The sequence below is a fragment of the Anser cygnoides genome, chromosome 1 (assembly GCF_040182565.1).
Source record: "Anser cygnoides isolate HZ-2024a breed goose chromosome 1, Taihu_goose_T2T_genome, whole genome shotgun sequence".
In the NCBI taxonomy this organism is placed as follows: domain Eukaryota; kingdom Metazoa; phylum Chordata; class Aves; order Anseriformes; family Anatidae; genus Anser; species Anser cygnoides.
This window is the reverse complement of record NC_089873.1, coordinates 147315107-147334375: the sequence shown is the minus strand read 5'-3', so window position 1 is coordinate 147334375 and position 19269 is coordinate 147315107. Positions and strand designations below refer to the sequence as shown.

General features: G+C 43.8%; 1 long non-coding RNA gene across 1 annotated transcript in view; it reads left to right on the top strand.

Moving 5' to 3' along the window:
* Nucleotides 1-19158, top strand: part of LOC106048954 (uncharacterized) — a 33577-nt gene extending 14419 nt beyond the window's left edge. The window contains exons 4-5 of the long non-coding RNA XR_010826953.1: nucleotides 15981-16043; nucleotides 18090-19158. This is a non-coding gene — a long non-coding RNA (uncharacterized lncRNA). The remainder of the gene's footprint in view (nucleotides 1-15980; nucleotides 16044-18089) is intronic.
* The last annotated feature ends 111 nt before the right edge of the window (nucleotides 19159-19269 follow it).

The window sequence follows — 19269 nt, the reverse complement described above, 5'->3', positions numbered from 1 at the left end:
TCCCAACACAAGTGGGTTTGGTACGGTGTCTCTCCCATCTTTTTTATTTTTCTTTTTCACAGCTGAAAGTTTGCCTGTTGCTGCCCCGAGCAGTCTGCCCTCCATCTAACTCCCAGAATTGGAGGTGTTGGCACTTGGGCGGGCTGCTCAAAGCACTGGGGGCACCGCACACCCCACAGCGATCAGCTGCCCCCCGTGGGATCCCCCTTCCCACCACAGCCACCTGTGTGCTGGCTGCATCATCCCACAGCAGGGCCTGGGCTCCCCCCGCAGCCAGGGAACAGCAGCCGTATGTGGGCATCTCCAGAAGATGTGTCATCCCTCTTGTTTCAGACATCCACCTCCTTACAGGAAGCCTAAGCAACTGTTTTTGGATCGGTTCATTGAGCTCCTATGAAACTGTGCTTGAGCAAGACGCATCCATCCACCCCTCTACATTCAGAAATAAATCTGGAAAGTATACAGCTTTGCTGCTTCCAAGAGGAAGTTTGTTCAGCATTGATTATGACTGGAGAGGCATTATCCTTATTATATCATCTCCATTGACATAAAGAAATAGAAGGGAGACAGAAGTTAGCTGTATCTTTTAAAGTGGCTCAGGAAAGCCGGTGTTTCTTGTATTCCTCTGGTGGCATAAGAAGAGATTCATGTTGTGAACTCTCTCTGCATTTTTGTTTGATTTTTTTTCCAGCCCCAGCATCACTCTCTGTCACCCATATGTAACTTGTCCACGCTTATCACACCATGATTGATGCAAGACTATGTGTGTAGCTTTATGGCCTGTCATCTGCCTGTTAACAAATGCGATGGGTACATGAGTTATCAGCAGTAGAGCTAGGTGCTTTGAGTTATTCCAGGGACTCAGAGTTGCTTTTGTAGGACGCACCATATTTTATATCACATCTGCAGCACTGTTCCTTGCCGCTGTAATACATCATCAGCTTTTCCTCCAGAGAGTAACCTCTTCTATGTGGTTTCACTGAGGTTGTCTTTCTCTGCTAGCACATTCCCTGACGAGGTGAAGTACTTCTCAAATGCGCCACGTATTTGACAACTACTGTCCCAGGAGTTAGGCAGACCTTAAGGATTAGACCTGGGAGTTTCCCTCAAGAACCAAAAAGTATGTTTTTTTTCAGCCAGTGAGGGTTAACATTCCCTCCAGCAAGAAATACAGTTTTTATGGTTTAGCCCTGGTAGCGGCATGTCAGTTAAATCCGTATGAAAACATGATCCAGCCATTTGTCAGTATTTCAGGGCCAGATGGCAAGGCCTCGTGGCAAGGCCTCGTGGCAAGGCCTCATGCTGACCTGCATCCTGGGGAACACTATACTTTGATCTTCACTTCTGGCTAGCCCAGGCTCCTGCCAAGCTCCTTGCCCCCCCAGCCTCTTTATGTACCACTGAGCAGGCTGATTAGCTGTGCGTGTGAATTTTCAGTCCTCCTTTGTCTTTATTCACTTTGTTGAAAGGCTCTCTTTCCCTCCAAAGCCTTTTCTCATGCATCGGCGTTGCGGCCCCACCTGCTCCAGAAACATGCCTGAAGATGACATGTTATACCCAAGCGAACAAAATGTTTAGTATGTTATTCGAAGTCCTTTGATATTTACCATTTATATAACGTAGGGTTTGGTTAAAATTCTTGTCTCACCAAAAAATTCCCGAGTTCTTCTTCCACCAGTAACGACCATGCGACATGTCCTGTTTTCCCACAGCATTTATTACATCCATTTAGACTCTGCTGGGGACACAGACGAGGATGAGAAAGAAACTGAGAGGTGCTGAGCTGACAGGATACAAGCAAGAGGGACTCTAAGGCACCGCATGGACTGTGCAGGGTGGGACAGGCAGACAAAAGAGGCACTCAGCCTAATTGCTGTTTGCAGGATGGTGTCACACTAAAACAAACACAGTTATTTAAAAGGAATTAAAAGCCAGAGATTAAAATGTCCTTGATAATGGCATCATAACTGTACATGCCCTTAGATAACCGTCACCTGTGCTCTCCAGTAAAGGGGAAGAGACCTCTTACTTCTCTTCAGAAGTCTTCACCTTCACTGAAAATGGTGGATTTTGTCTGTGCCGGAATCTCTAAAAGGTACAAGTCTCTTTAAAAGGGAGAAATAATATTTTCTCATTGTGTCTGTTTAGTAACACTAATGAACCAGTGGTATTTGATATGTTGTGGGAGTTCCTGACAATAGATCCACTTCACAAGCCTTTGCCTTGTGCCTAAGCAAACCAGTATGTCAGTCTGACCTTCAAGAAGCTGGAATCCTTTGTGCTGGTTGCAGCTCTCCTGGATGTCCTCTTTGTCTTTTCTTATGAATAAGCAAAGCCTGTTAAACAATGTTTGCTCATTATCAAGCTTTCCATTCTTAAGAAAGCAGGGATATTCTTTCCCTTTAAGGTTGTTTGTTCTACTTCTCGGTGGTACTAATTTCCAGTATACTGGCAGGTTATATAGACAACAGGCTTCAGCAACAGATTTTCTGTGTCTGAGTCACAGGATGCATTATGGAAAGAATACAATGTTCTTTAGAAGGAATTAGTGTGTACAATTTAGGACATATGCAATGTAAAAATTCTCAAAATGAAGAGGTGGCAATAACTCACCATATTTATCTCACAGAAAATATGGCCAAAAATGCTTCAGTCTTCTAAGAAAACACATGAAGTCTCTGACATGTTTCATTACATTTCCTTTTGCATTGGTTGTGACTGAGTTTGAACGTAGTACCTCTCGACTTTTGTAACCTGAATCCCATTCTTCCTAATAAAAAGCAGCAAATAACCTCATATGTCGTTCCCTGCTGCACAATTGCATGGAACAGAAAACTACCGTGAGAGGGAAACTGTTTGAACGATCAGTGCACAAACACTTTCATGTGTGAAAGGCCTGTCTCTTCTGCAAATGCTTCCATCCTGGTCTGTTGCCATGCTGCTTGCTTCTGGAGGTGGTTAGCCATCAGCTGTGGTTCGGCTGAGCAGAGCTCGCCTGAGCTCATCGTCGTCCCACTCCTTGCCATCTTCTCGCTCTGTCACTGTAGGTGGGAGCAGGCCCTCAGATGGGTAACCTCTCAAACTATTTTAAGGACAGATGATCCCATTTCCAGGCATGGGGATAGGTAACATCAGTGCTCCCCAGCCTGTGATCTGCTCCATGAAGCATGAGAAAGTGATCCAGGGAATGACTGCAGAGTAATATCCTTAAAAACTGGACAATGCAGCTACTTGCACATATGAACTAACAACAACACTAACAAAAAAGTAACAATAAGAGACAGTCCTTCAGGTTTTGGCCCTTTCTTTATCATTATAAATGCAAATCTTTGTGGAATTGCTATACAAACAAGCTTCCTTTGACAAAAAAAGGTTGAGAAGCAGTGGAAACAAAAGGCTTTTCAAGATACCTCTCAGTTTGTATGATTTCACTCTGTGTGAAGAGCAACTAAACAGCATTTAATAAGCCGTGTCTCTTCTGCACTGCAAATGTGACCCTCTGCAGCAGGAACAAATGTGACTAACAAGGCTGTAGCCCCTGCCTGAGTGGTCCTGGGCTGTGCCATGAAGCACCTTGAAGAGAAGGACTGAGACTTTTCCCCATTCTCTTAGAAAGCCGTTCCCCACAGGAAAAGCACCATCAAAGCACCCTCCTGATCCTCCTCACAGCTCTTCTTCCTTAAAATCCCTCTTTGCCATGCCACCAGCAGCAGTCACAGTAGGCTAATGACACTGCTGCCAATTGCACTGCCCAGCTTTGTCTCAGCCCTTTAATCACTCTCTCTTGTCTTTTATGCTGCCATCAAACTGTAAAGAACTGGGGCAATGCCCATCTCCTCCTTTTCTGTGTATCGCTTAGTCTAATAGGGTCTAGCTCATGATGAGGCAGTCAAGGAGCTAAAGCAAACGAAATAAAAATATATATACTGCAAAAAAAATTAAGTAATACAGAGTTAAACAAAGGAAGCAATAAGGCCTCATACTTGGCATATTATACATATTTTTAAACAGCTGGTAATGGAAAAGATCACCAAAGGAATAATAATTGTTACTATTTTTGCCTTGTGTAGATCTTTTCAACTATAAATCTCTGAGCACTCTAATTAAAGACTTAGCACATATCCAAGTACAAATAATTCCCATCTGGAAGGGATGGGATGCTGAGAAAGAAACAATCTAATGCCAACAATCCCCTCGTCTGATGTTATCACCACAGATCTGGGGGTAGGTTTCCATTTTTAATTAGCTAGCACTCTCAGTATGACACAACTGGATCAAGTCCTCCTCTACCGTTGGATACGTGGGCTGGCAGTCACCATCTGACCTTGGATGTTTGCTATGGGCATGTACCAGCAAAACTGTGACTCCTGAAGTGACTCAGTCACTGGCTAGAAACGCCTGCATGCCGCTCTGCTTAGTTTTAGCAATAAAACTGGGATTCAGCATCAGTGCTGAAGTTGGTAATTTCCTTCCCGTTTTACCACTCGACTTGTGTGGTAAAACAATTCCTTCCTCTAATTTCTTATTGACAGCATTAAGATTTCAGCTTTCCCTTTGTGGGATGGCAACCACCTCTTCTCTGCCGTAAACAGCTGAGCAATCAGTGTCAGCAGTAACCACACACCTTTTCCTTGGAGTCAGGCAGCTGGAGTCCCAGCAGAGTCTTCTCCGCAGAAAGCAGCAAGCTTTTACATATCTTTTTACTAAAACTCCTGCAGCTGCTTGGGTGGTTTATCACTTCACTGTGTGCCAGAGGGGAAGGATGAAGGTAAGCATTTTCTCCCTCCTGTTTGATAGCAAGGTGAGTGGTTCCCATACCTGTTTTTGAGGCCAGCAACCTATCTGCAAACCTCCCAGCTTCCAGCCTCTCTCGTCTTTTCACCAACCAACAAACTCCTCGGAGCAGCTCTGAGTCAGTTCTGGGTTTGTGCCACGGACCCGTCACTAGGAGCCAGGCAGCCAAATAGGTGAAAGGTGCCCTGTCACACATTGAGCGCCATCCTTTGGTAGCTGTTTCAGCTGAAATTCCCTTTTTTTTCTCCCTAGGGCAGATCTCAGACCCTCTTTGGGGAGAGGAAAGGCTTCACTCAGCTTCTTGCATGGAGCCGCACCGTGTCCTTCCCCCTGCCCAGCTCCGCTGGCCCAGATGCAGCCTGCTCAGATGGCTTGAAATAGAGAAGGGTCGAGGAGGAAAAGTGGCAGCTGAAGCCAGACCAAATCAAATTATTTAACCGAACTATTTAATAAGTGCCTCCATGCAGCAGACTTTGAGCTTCTTGCTTTAAAAAGCCTGCAACTTTCTGTCATGTTTTCCTCATCTCACCCCAGCTGTAGGAGTAAAGGGCTGGCCCCAGACCTAAGGTAAAGTATTTGTGAATGTGAAGCTCAGGTGGCAAGGCCCCTTGACGCTGCTTGTGTACCGGCCGTAACGCTTTAGCAAGGGGAATTGTTTCAAGGGGTGATCAATCTTCCCTGTCATGTTTGCTGTGTGAACTTGCCTGTGCAAGGTATGTAGTAAAAGCCTTTTCTGCGGCCTTCCTGTGTTGACACAAAGCTGGCAAATCTGGTGGTAGCCCTTCCCAGGTGCCCTTCTTGTGATGAAGCCAGCATGTTTTGCAAACACGGAGTTGGCCAAGACAGCCGCTTTCGTGAGCACCAGGATTTGCCTACATAAAGCGCTGGGAGTGGATGAGTAAAAGAGTGGCAAGCAGGCCTGTGGGGACTGGTTTATGCCCGTGCAGTGATGTTCTTTATGCAGCTCAGAATACAGTAATCCTCTTGTGCAAATCTGAGGAGATTCAGCAGAGGTGTTTGGTACCTGTTGGCAGCTGTTACTTCTCCCCCCCCCCCCCCTTTTTTTTTTCATTTCTGTTTTGACAAAAAAAAAAAAGAGATTGATTTGGCTAGATGGCTGATATCAAGTCCTTAGATAGGGCAACCAAATATCTGACTTTTATCACTGAATTTTGCAGTCAATATAGGATGGGGGAAAAGCTAAAGCTGTGACCTACACATCACCAATGCTTGCTAGCAGGACAAGGAATTGTGGCAGTGGCATCAAGCCTACCTCTAAGACTTAGGTCTTCACTATTCAAACTGGTTGGATAGCACAGTTAAGATCCATAAACCTATGGCTGCTACTCTAACAGAAGTGCTGGTGCCAGTAGTTGTGTTCTTGGCACAGGATTCAAATGTCCCAGCCAACCTGCAATGAGATCCCCGAAGAAAAGGAAATCTAGCTTCGAAGTCTGCCAGACTGGGAGATAACCCAAGCTGATCAGAGTCAAACTTCTCCTTAATTATGTTAATAGTAGACAGGGGACAATCTGTTTTTTCCTGGCTTTCGTCCCGATGACTAGGACCACTACAAACATTTCCTATCTTTTCAATCTATTTTTATCTGGAGGAGGTTTCACAGAGCGTGCAGTATCTTGGGGAGGACAATACTCAAGTAAATCGAACCATGTGCCATGTTCCATGTAGGAAGCGGTTTTGATAATCTTTACAAATGCTGTTTTGATAGCTTCAAAAAACAATTTGACAATTTAACAATTTGATAGCTCCTGCTGTCTACCAGGGGCTCCATCTCATCATCGGAGAAATGGAAGGAGCTACGAGGAGCCCAAAGTCCTGTCTGGTTGCAAGGGTCTATTTTGGTCTGTTTTGGTGGAGGTTACTCTGTACTGGGGCAGGCACCCTCTAACATCAGCTCGAGGAGCAGTACTTGTCTTTTTAACATCTGTGCTCATTGCTTTTGTCATTTCATGGCTGTGAGGTATTATGTTCACCTGGCACCAGACACTTTAGGGGACTGGCACTGCTGTAACCAAAGAGGAAAACACCTGAAACTCTCAGGGCAGTTTTATAGGGGAGAAGACAGGGATCTGCGAAAATATCACTAAAACGGGAGCAAAATATTAACTAACCCTCAATGGAAAACTGGGGAAAGTTGCTGCCAGATCCTACAGCTCATTTGTGGAGAATTTGTGGAAATGGGCCACAAATAATCTCTCAAGGTGCTGTCTCGTAGCATGTGGTTGTAGATCTACAGCATGGGCCTTTGTCTTGCCGTGGAAATGAAGAAATCCCCGCCAGCTTAAATGTCACCCAGAAGGAAATGAAATAGTGAAGTGTCAAAACACAGCAGGACAAAATCTTTCCCTTTGAGACAGACTGCTTCTGACCTGAGTTAACCACAGCAGCAGGGGTGGTGCTGGGCTTGTGTCTGAGGGACACGCTGGCAGGGGGAAGCGGTATCCTCAGCAGCTACGCTGCATTGAAGTTTTGTGTCCTGCCCCATGGGAAAACACGCTAGTTACACATTAACGTGGTTTCTTCACTAGCGGCATGGGTCCCAGCTGAGGGACGAGCGCAGACAAATGATCACCAACTTGTGTTTCACCTTTCACAGGACCAGCGTTAAATGCTGCCTTAAGGTTTCTCAGAGCCTCATAGTATTGGGAAAGCCTCTGCTATTTCTTACATAGTGATCTTAGAAGCTAACGTGGGTGGTGGAGGCATAGCAAAAGGTGTGGTTAGACAGCACAGGTGCAATCTGTTTAGGGGTGTTGTCAAAAGCACCTGCTCTCCTCTTTCCCTTTGCTGTTGCCAACGTGCTTGACCTGACGCTGTTTTCCTCTGATCCACCTTCGTTAAGATTACAGAGCACCAGCATGGGGTCTGCTAAGCCTCTGGCTTGGGTGAAGTTAGGCAGTCACCTAGGACAGCAGGGAGAAATGAAAATGAGAAAAAGGAGAGGGGAAATGCAGGGGGAGGCTTTTATGTCCTGCCTCAGGTACTACATTCCCTCCTCCGTGCTGCTGGGATTAGTTTGTGTGCTCCAAAACCTTCTGGGGAAGCCGAATGACAAACAAGAACAGCACGTCTGTTACTCAAAGGCACTCAGCCTTAACATATACACGTGCAGGGGAAAACGTGGTGCCATAATCCGGCTTTGCGCACGCCAGATCCCAGGCCAGAGGTCATGGGGATCAGCCCGGGGCACACAATCCCGGTCCCACTGGAAAATAAAACTATAAAAAGAAACCTGTCGATACAACAAATTAGCCGTGAGAACTGGACTGGGTGTCAAAGCCTAAGTCAGCACTTCGCATTGTGTAGCTGCGAGATGTTTGATCGGTGAGCCCTGACGCTGTGTTTACTGCACCGTGAAACCGCGGGCGCAGGAGGGGAATGTCAGCAGCCACGCGGGGCCGGAGCACTCAGCTCCTCAGAAAACGTCTCTGAGGGACTTGGCCTGTGGAAAACCGCAATTGCTGCTGGGCCTGGCAGCAGCCAGAGCTCCCAGCTCTACTCTAAGCGCTCACAGGAGAGGGTGACAGCTTGCCAAGTCCAGTATCTATGTGAGAAGCTGGGGAGAGGGAATGTGAGAAATTATCTTTCCATATTCTGATTGCATCTAATTTGGTGACTGACCATCTGTCTACTTTGTTTAGCTTCTTTTTAAATCCGTGGCATATGTGCTGGCTTCCAAAATCACTTCCAGATGTAAAATTCTTTCAGATAACAATCCCTTTTACTTTTTCACGTTAGATATTTAGGTGTACAGGGTATTGGAAAAGCGATTTTTTTTTACCATTACATTTCCCATAAACTTTTTTTTTAATTATTTTTAACTGTGCTAGGCCAGTCCTCACGTGTACGGAGCCACAGTGCCTACAGCACACACACTGATGTCCCATGTGCACAAATAATGGCCCCTTAAAACAGCAGAGGACAGAACCAGCTCCTGGGGTAGTGTCCTGGAGTCTATGGGGATGAACGTGAAAAGAGAAGGGACCCACATGAGGAAGATATCGGTGCTGTCCCCAGTGACCAGATTTTTTTTTGAACAGCTGCAGGGATTTGCCCTAGAGAGTCAGACTTTAACGGTGACAACAACTGAGTTCATGGAAAAATGTAAAGAAGCAAAACACTAAATCCACATGGAATGCCACGGCTCCGAATGTCTGAAGTTTGGCTCCTGTGGATTTCTGGACAACAAATTCTCAGCACTCCTTAACTGACAGTGAAAACGCTTTGAAGACAGCTCTGAAATGAATGCATTTCTAAAGAGGCTTCATCTCCACTCATGTCCTTTTATTTTCTGGCTCAGCTTTATAGAACATGCTGGAACCATCCTTTCTTTACAACTCATCATAAGCGGTATCTTCTGCCTGCTGGCATTCAGCTCATGATTGAGATGAAGGATCACAAATATTTCCATTTCTTTAATCAGAAAGTTAAGAATCTCTGTGTTAAATTACCAGTAATGAAAAGTCTTCTCTGAAACCAGGCATTGGTTGTTCAAGTTACCTGGAAGTAGGATAGCAAAGATAATAGATATCTTGAATTGTAGATAGTTCAGAAAAAGATGAAAGAAAAAAAAAAAGATTTTGATTTGCATTGAAACAGAAACCATTGAAATCTGTGAAATCAAAAGGTTTGAGAAAAATAATTTGAGGATAAATTAAATACTTGGTTTGATCTTAAATGCATCATTTTTCTACTTTGAGCACTTTTATTCACATTTAAGTTACTAGAAAGTAAACTTCGAGGAAACATTGAAACAGAAAGCTGAAAAGAAATGCATTTCATTTTCAAAAAAGTGGAACTGACACAAGTAATTTCTTTCAAAAAGATTTTTTTTTTTTTTGACCAGACAATTAAAACCCAATCTCAAGTCACAAAACGTTATGGCATTACTGAAGCTTCTTGCGCTAGTAAAAGAAGTATCTCTGAGAAATAATTCCCTCATCTGCACATGTAAGTTGCTTTCCAGGCAGGAACAAGAAGAGAAAGGACAGGGGGAGGATGCAAATAGCCATAAGGAGACAGTGCTTGCAGGTCCTTCTGGCCATCTCCTCCAGTGAAGGTCCCGAGGGGCCCCAGCCCTGGTTTGCTGGCAGGACTCTCAGAGCAAATGAATCTGCCTGGGGCTCCCAGCCTACACCGTGCACAGATGGAGGCATCCTGAGCCGGTGGAAAAATACCAAAACCTTTTGTTCTGAAACGACTTCAATCTGCTGAGGAAGTGACCTCCATATGGCTGTTAAAGTGAGGAGAAATCCTTAATGACAGTATAACCCATTTAGCGTTCCCATACCTACGGATTTAAGGAACAGCCATTAGAGCACGCTTTTTGGAGGATCCTCTTTCTGTCTGTCAGTGGCTCCTGACACAGCCTTGATTCAGGGCAAACTCCAGAGAGCAGGAGCCCCATCCTGTGCACCGCATCCCTCTGGGCCAGCACGTGGAGCACCAGCAGCAGAGGGGCTGGGGGTCTCGAGCCAGTGCTCTGGATGCTTCTGGTAGGATTCCACATCTCCATGATGGTATTGCAGCCTGGGTGCAGCTCTGATGCTCACCCTTCAGCCTCATCCCAAATTTCAGGACCACTTTGTGTTTGATTTTCAATCCATCCTTCAGCTTGCTTCTGCTTTGTAGGTAACTGATCTTCCTGAAAGTTGAATTTGCTGGCTTTGCAAGGCTGCTGTCAAACAGCTCTTTGCTTCTGCTAATATAGAGGAGGGACAAGAAATTTCTGCCAAAAATATGAGTGAGATTCCTACTCTTAAGGGCAGGATATCTCAGCTCTAAAACCTTATCTGCACATGAACTCTACTGCCTTGTAGTGGGATAGTACAATCAAGGAAGGTGTGACCATGAAGGTGTGTGTGGAATAAATGAACCAGTAAGAATAAAGCCTCAGCCCCGTACGTAATTCAGTAGAAACTTTCCAACCTGAGTGTTTTGGCAGTGCGTCATTACTTGGAAGGGCATATGACTGCAGTGTGGTGTTTACTTGCTCGCCAGATATACTATGTCCTCTGTGGATGAAAAAAAAAAAAGTATTTTGGCATCAGACAAAGCAAATAAACGATAACTTTAGAGCAAGGCTATTAAGCACAGTGATCTTTCTGGTGGCAATCACACCAAGCAGTAGGAGGCTAGTATTCAGCAAAACTGCTCTGCTGGCACAGCAGGTTCGGGCTAGCAAGGCTCCATTGTCATTTAAAAGCAGGCATATTTAAGGGGTTAGGATGTCTTCCTTCCACTTTGTTCTGATTTGGCGGACCTCCTTGTTCTTATTGCTCTTTGAGCACACTTAAGGGACCAACCCGTTCGTTTCCATGTTCAGAAACACAATCGTATTTTCATCAGGTCACTCTTCCGTGAGCTGCAGTTCGCTGAGTGCTGCACTGGAAGCACTTGGTGGCCTCAGGAGAGGCAATGTGTGAGTTGGGCAGCAGGAGAGAGGAGTTCTGACGAGCAGAAAAGGCTGGGCTAGATGGAAACTGCATCAGCATGTCAGATGCAAATATTAGGCACAGAAATTGTACTTGCAAAATATGCCTGTGTGAATTCTGGCATTGAGGAAACTCTGGAAGCCACAAAGGAGATAACTGCCTTTAGCCGGGCAGAGCAGTAGAAGAGGTTTAAAATAACTATACCACCTGGTGCTTTGGATGTACCAAGAACAATTGCAAACATAAGAGTTTGCACAGCTACACGGTACATCTGAAGAGCATCAGTGGTTTGTTGCTCCCAGAAGGGGCTGTCCAGATGTTCTCCGTCAATCCAAACCTTACCGTGCCAGCCCTGCTTGCAGCCACGTGGCTTTGTCCCTGCCCTTGAACCATCTCCAGCTCTCGGACTAGAACTGATGAGCCAGTTCTCACGTGGAAGAAGCCGCTTACATTTTTTTTTATTTTTTTGGCAGGGTTACATTTCGGCCAGCACGGCAATTTCAGCTGGCTCTTCTTTCCACCCGATGAGCACCGGAGCCAGTGCTCGGAAGAGCTGGAGGGCTCCCACCGGGCGTGAGGGCTGGTGGAGGCTGGCATCTCCTCACATAGTGGCCAGGAGCACGTAGGTTGTCATATGGCTGCAGGTGGGACCTGCAGGATCCTGTTTAATCCTGTAACTCAAAGGGGTCCATTCCCTGGTTATAATAAGGGTCCATAATTTTTCTGCAGGATTCCCAATCCTTCATCATCTTTTTCTCCATGTAGAGCTTCTGAGTTTCGAGGGAAAAACGGTTCATTGGGGGGCACAGAGTATGTACCCCTTTAACTTAGAAGTGTAGGTGTTGAGCAGTGGGCAGGCATACTGTAAACAGCATTAGAAAAATTACACCTACACCTTTGGACCGAGAATTACTCACAAATGGTCTGCCTTTTTCTCCCCTCCCTGTTCCTGTGAATCTATACTGACATTGTTTCTCATGATGTCACCAAACCAGCCTCAAATACAAACTTGGTCTCTTCCACAGAAGCTCAAAAAGATAAATAACATGAAAACAGTTGAAAATCTCATTCAGAGGCCACCATGTCAGTACAGGTTGCTGCTGGCACACTGCATTTTTTTCTGAAAAAAAAAAAAGTGTTGGTTTTTTTTCAAGTAACACAGCTTGTATCCTGGAACACTACAAATGCCTGTTGCATTTCCTGCCTTTTGTGCTGCTGTGCCAGCTGAACGCTTGCTGCTGCTCAGCCGTGCTGTAACTGAGGCTCTGAGGTCTTTGCATGGGAAGGGACTTTCTGGAGTCTAAGCAAAACTTGCACAGAGAACAGCCTAAAACTGCAAATGTGTATAGGAAATCTAGATTCTGTAGAAATGACAAATTTGGGACTTCTAGAACAGTAAAGGAGATTTAGCTGCATACATTTCATGAAATAGTATGAGGAAATCCCCATGTTTTCCTTGGAAAATTTTAATATAAACTATTTAATTGTAGACAACAGTCTTGTTGAGCAGCACTGTAGCTCTGATCCTTTTTAAATACCAAATTAATTAGAAAAGAATGAAGGAAAAGAACTACAGATAAACTGTTACACATATAAAATTGCTCAAGAATGGAATGCTTTCCATGGTGATTAAAAAAAAAAAAAAAAATCAAATTCTTAAATTCAAACCAGCATTTAGGGGATATGACAATGTAGAAACCTTGGCAGGATAAGGAGCTCTGACTGATTACTGTTGTTATTCATATTCTGGTAAAGCAGGAGCCAGTTGTGCAAGAGTCTTTCCAAACAATTTAAAAGGGAGCTTTTTGAGTACCTGTACTTAGTTCTTTTATTGCTCTCTTACACTTCACACCACTTCTGGTTTCATATTTTTTTTCCTGTCGAAACCACAAACATTTGCTAAGGAAGACGTGGTTCGCTCAACTCACGTTTTCACTGTTTTCTTTCTGCCCATTGTTTCTTTTAAATCTCACGTGTGGAGGTTAGCTCCACGGATTCAGAGCCTCAGGTTCCCATTCTTTGACAATCCCTCTTGGGAGAACTGGAGCTTGACGTAACACTTGGACTAAAAACTGTGGAGGAGTCTGATTTCTGCTCAGTCATCTTTTCTGTTTTATGGTCAGTGTTCCTTTCTCGCTATCGTTTCCCACTGACCAAATTACACCCCAAAATGAGGTGAATGAACAAATCTGTAGAGTTCCTAGGAGAAGAGGAAAGATGAGCAGATTTGAAAAGAGATCTGATGAGAATGACTGCACAAATAGAAACAGAGAGTGACTTCTGTCTAGCCATATAGAACCCACTGCCCTGTTCCCCCCAAAATAAAAGACTCCATATCTTCACACATGGTCTTCACAATACATTTTGGAGAGAACAAGTAAGAAACCTGTGCCCTTTGTGTCTTTTGGTATCTATTCATTTCCCACCATCCAAGTCAAAAGGTACTTTGATAACATCCCTGCCTGGCTGCTCTAGGCCCTGAGGTGGAGCTAAACTGCCCAAGCACCGAAGTCCTCGTTCTGACCCGAATTTATTTCAAATTGTTTTTTATTTGCAGTGGAGGCTTGGCTTCCAGTGGGGTTGGCAGGCTAAAGGGCCTCACCCTGCACAAGCAGATGATCCTGTATCAGAGGCTGTGTGAGCATGCATTTGGGAGTAGGGTGGGTATGGGACAAGTGCAATCGGTGTCTTTCCTGTGTAGGCCCAGGTGGGCCTGCACAGGTGCATCGAACCACAGCATCAGCCAAAAATTTCACATAAAACCACCCACAGGTGCTGTTTTCTCCTTTAGAGCTTTTTGGATGGCTGGGGTCCCAAAACATCAAACTTCCTTCGTGAGTATTTTCATGTTTCCACATCAGCTAGGGTACTTTCAATTCTTTGATAGCGGCTCTTAAGCCTGGAGGCATGGGGTGCTCTGCAGCAGTCTGCGGGGAAGCAGCTGGTTACTCACACAGGGGTATGGTGCTCATAAGTTCATATGGCTCTTCTGAAGTTACGTCTGGCTCAATTTGCAGCTATCAGAACATAATGCAAGAAATGGATCGATTACTGAGTACTTTCTTGAAGCTATTCTTTAATTTGTGGACTAGGAACTGATCTGCTACGTCATAATTTGAAGCAACGTAGTTTGTGGTGTGTAAATGATGCAAATGATGGAGAACTCTGGTGCTCTATTGAGTAATTACCTTAAAAATTAATGTTGGGTTAAAATAACTTATTCTCAAAGTCTCTATTTCCTCCTTTCACTATAAAATGATTAAAAAGAGTATCCGATAGAGGCATTTACCTTCTTGATAACTGTATTAGTTGCATAGATCCTGCCCAATCAGGTTGGTAATGCTGCTGCTAATAAAATATGAGTTAGCAAACGCGTGCCAACAGCAAATGTATTCCTGCACTTGACACAAAGAAAATGTGGCTAAGGTTAATCATAAGGAAGTTCTAATTAATCATAGCTCTGGATGTGAACTAGAAGCAAAATATATAAATTAGAGTAATACAGGGCAATTCTCAGCCAGAAAAAACCCAAAATTTACTATTATCTCCCTGTGAAACTGCAATTTGTAATTTGCACTGTAATTCCATCAGCTGTCTTTTCTGCTTCTGTGCACAATCAGATATATCATCACTGTGTCATTAAAGAAACAATTATTCTAACAACAGAACTAATAAATCCCTTCTGTTAGAGGCAGGATTTAGCCAGCAAACACAAATAGACCTTTTACATCAATACTGGCTAGGATGAACAGCGACATTTAATGTCACCCACTCATTCATGAATTGCCACATTGTCATCGTAAGCCACAGGGTGGAGGGGGGGAAGGCAGGAGACGACTGTAGCAAATGCAAAGTGATTCACGGGAGTGAAGAAACCGAGACTATTTAAAGATGTTACTCAAAAACGCTAAAATTAGCAAACATTTGAATCCCATGTGAATTCCACATATAAGATTCTAGGATTGAATATCTAATGAGAATTTGATTCAACAGCTTACTTCTTTTCTAAGTACAAGTTACATTTCCTAGTTGTTCACACCCTTCCTGTGTTAACTGAGACAACCTGCACGCTTGTGTGCCTCTCATTTCCTCAGGCTTATAACATTCGGTGGGATATATTTTACTGCAGTATTTCACATCCTTAAGTGTGAAGTGAAAGCAATTCAGTAGTGCCTGGGGAGAATCTGGAGATGCTGGGTATCGGTAGGGTAACACCGATGTTATGATGAAACATAGGAACCCAAGGATACCAGAACAGTTGGCACTTTCCTTCTCACATTACCCAAATCAAAAAGCAGCAAGGATAGTGAGATTCTTGGGTGATATGTGGTTGAAATTATGCTACAAAATTGGACTAAATTTCAATAGTGAGTGAGTGTAAGTAAAGCAAATTCAAAACATCCAACATCCCTACCCTGTGGCCATGACTACTGTTCTATAACACGTAGAAAACAGATGAGGAAAAACATAATGAGCTATCACCAGACTAGGCCAAAAGCTTCTTCTGTCCTGCATCACTTGCAGTGGCAGTGTTGGTGGCAGAACACAGGTGCCTGAGCCTTTCTTGCTGCAGTGCTGCTCCATCTCAGCATCTCTTCCTTTTCCCTTGTGGCTTGTCAAGGGATCCTTGCGATGATCCCACAGCAACTACGGGATCTTCATGAAATCAAAAATACTAGGAGGGTGTGAAACAATGAGCTGATCTCAGTGTCTTCATTTCTGTTTGTACAGGTAGACCACTGGGTGGAAACTTTTCCGTGCCTCCTGAGACCTCCTAACTAGCCTGAAACGCAGGTATTCATTCCCCCCTTTCTCAAAATTGCCAGTACCCCTTTCTTCACTGTAATTTTGAAGCACTTTTAATGCCATCCTAGTTCCATGCTGGCGATGAGGTACAGCGCCAACAGAAAAACTGAATGAAAATGAAAATGATAGGTAAATGTATCCAAGCATAAGCAAAACTGACAGGTGACCCAAACAATTATGGTGAGTTGTTATAAAAGCCCCATCAGATGTGAACATACACGCTATTAACGATAACAACAAAGTTAATGAGGAACTTTCAGGGTGTGCTTTCTAGAAGCTCATTGTAGAAGGGAAAAATGGGGACTGACAGATCATTTACCGTTCCTACTTCTCCTATTTTGGAAACAGGAGCAAATTCAAACAGCATCTCCTTTATTTTCCTCATCCTTTCTAGAAGAAACATGATGTCAAGTTTTCAACACCTATATTTTTTTTCCCTGAATTGTTTTGTAAATGCTAGTGTAGGTACACACAAAATAGACTTTTCCATAGCACTCATTACTGGGGCAGCTAAGTGTCAAGCCTGGGATCTAAGTGCAAGCTGTCAGTGAAGGACTTGTCACCAGTCTTGCAGTCATACTCTGAAAATGCACTGTTGATTTTCACGTATATTCTTTGACCAAACTGGGCTTAAGTTCCTTCCTTCAAATATTAAACCAGTTTAGGCTGAATTCAGCTGTGTTGTTTAAATTAGGTTTTAAGAATGTTCGTTTGGAGATTTAGGCTAATGACATCCCCTTCATGCTATCTGAAATTTCATTAATTCCAAATGTGCTAGAAGATTTGTTAAAGGGTTGACTGACTGGCTCCCAGGAGAGTCATAGTAAGGCGTGAGGGGAAAAGCAGCAAAACATCTAGCCAAAAGTGGTATGGCTTTTCTTTTTTTGTATGTATATATAGATATTTGATCTATTTTGCATATTTGATCCTTGTTTGAGTAGGCTACCGAGATTCTAGGGTCAGGAGCCCTATCTTCTCTTGTGTTTGGACAGTACCTGTTATTGTGAGATACCAGTTGTGATTTGGCAATACTACTCTAGAACCAGTAGTAGCAATGTTATCAACAGAAGTTTTGACAGCCTAATACGCTTCCTCTGCTCCCAGTCAATCAGATTCCACTCCCTTAGCATCACTTCCTTGTCTTTTCACTCCACCTCAAATCAAGAGAGTAGGTGAGATGTTCACAAGGCCATAAAGGACCATAAAAAGTCATGGTGACATTAACAACTCCATGCCTTATGGTATCAATTCCTTTTTAAAAAGATCACTGGGGAAAAAAAGAAATCCCATCTCCAAAGTCTTCCTGCCACTTGTTTCAGCCAAGGGAAGGCGATATACTTTAAAAATATAACAGCCCTATTTTCTGAGTAGGTAATTCATCATTACTGACCCATGAAAGCCAGGGGTGCTTCCTATAGAGGTCAGTGGCATCTAAACCTGGCACAGGAAAAGGACCCCTGAAGAACGCTATTGTGGAATGGGGAACACTAAAATCATTCAGGGATTAAAAACGAAGCTGTTGCCCTGTACTGCTTAGTCACTGTGTGTGCTGGCATGCTTGAAACGCGTTACTTTTTTTTTCCCCCTTCTTCTTTACCTCAGGCGTTCGGTTTGAAGGGTGTGTAGGGAAGTGAACTTTCAGAATGATGAGTCATCTTTAAAGTCACAGTCTTCTATTTTTAACAGGAGTTGAGGCAAAGCTTTCCAAAATTTGAATTCATCTAGACAGCTATCAAAAGGTATCCTGTCTGCACAGGAGGATGGGGTGGGCACTCAGGCTAAGCAGAACTCCCACTTTAGGACCCATCATAAAATATACTAGTTTTAACACGGCTAATTGTATTGCCAGTGGATATCCTGTGAGATGGCTGCGGGAACTTGGAGCAGCCTTTAGGAGGTGAGAAAATCCCAGGTTAAAAAAGAAAAGCCTAATACATCCATTTCCAGCCATTTGTTCACATGCACGTGTAATACCTGTGTAAATGTCAGAGGCAGATGACGTGATGTAGCATCTCTGCTTCCATCCCCGTCAAGGGAAGTACTTCTAGCAGCTTCAGAAGCCTTGAAATTCGCCACTGCCACAACCCACGTCGTGCAGCTGCGATGCCTGCAGTCTGTTCCACCCAGCCCATCTGCCACGGAAAGGGAAACTTCAAGAGGCAGAAGTGTGAGAATGGTAGCTAACGGTCCTGCTGTAGGAGGCAGCTGAACCAGCAGGACTTCGCTGCAACCCTTTAATTATAAGCTCCCAAGTTAACACAGTTACTTCTGTAAGATGTACCTGTGGTAACATGGTATGTGATAGGTAAAAAGGCAAATAAATAGAAAATATAAATGCTGTTATTTATTCAAGTGTTACAAACATATTTTCTGGAATTTTGAGGTTTTATTATTTCAAACAAGTTTATGTTCAGCGAACAGAAGACATCTTCTTAACCTACATCATTCGTTTTGTTGTTCTGCAATCAAAGTAACAACATGGACAGCACGTCCTTAATATGAACTGTCTCACGGGATCTCTGTGCCCCAACAAATACTGCTGATATCCTTTATCTCTTTCCTAAAAGAAAACAAATAAAAGCCACAAACCAAAACAAAACCCACATCCCAAAAAACCTCCACCCAAGAACAACCATCCCTCCAGCTTCAAGAAGAGGAATCCACTGCTCCTGCCCACTCTACCACCAATTTCTCAGGTGCTCTGGGGAATTACAGAGTGAAGTAACCAGTAGAGCTCAAGAGACACCTAGCAAAAGTGAAAGGCCTCTAGCTCCAGGGGAAAACTACCGAGGAAATTCCCAGTCTTTCATCTACATGTAAGACCAGGTCTAGAAACAACACAGCCAACTGAATTATTATGGTAAGTTTCCAAACTTACTTTTCATGGACAAGACTTTATAAGTGTGCATACTATAGGCTGTCTGCTTTGGACTGACAGCAACAGCCTCAATGATTTACCGCCATTGACGCAGATACATGCAGAGACCCAGCTTTGTTGACTAGCGCTGCTGCTGCTGCTTGACATTGCTACTATAGGTTCATAAAATGCCTTTTAATGAAACAAAGTTTTGTTAAAATAGACAAAAGTTGTATTAAAAACAAACAAAACCTGGTAGCTTGGCTCAGTTTTTCCAGTAATGTGCATAATTAGGACACATCAGCACTGATTTTGGCTAAACTGAAGAGTGATACAAGATAAATTCTGGAACAGCTG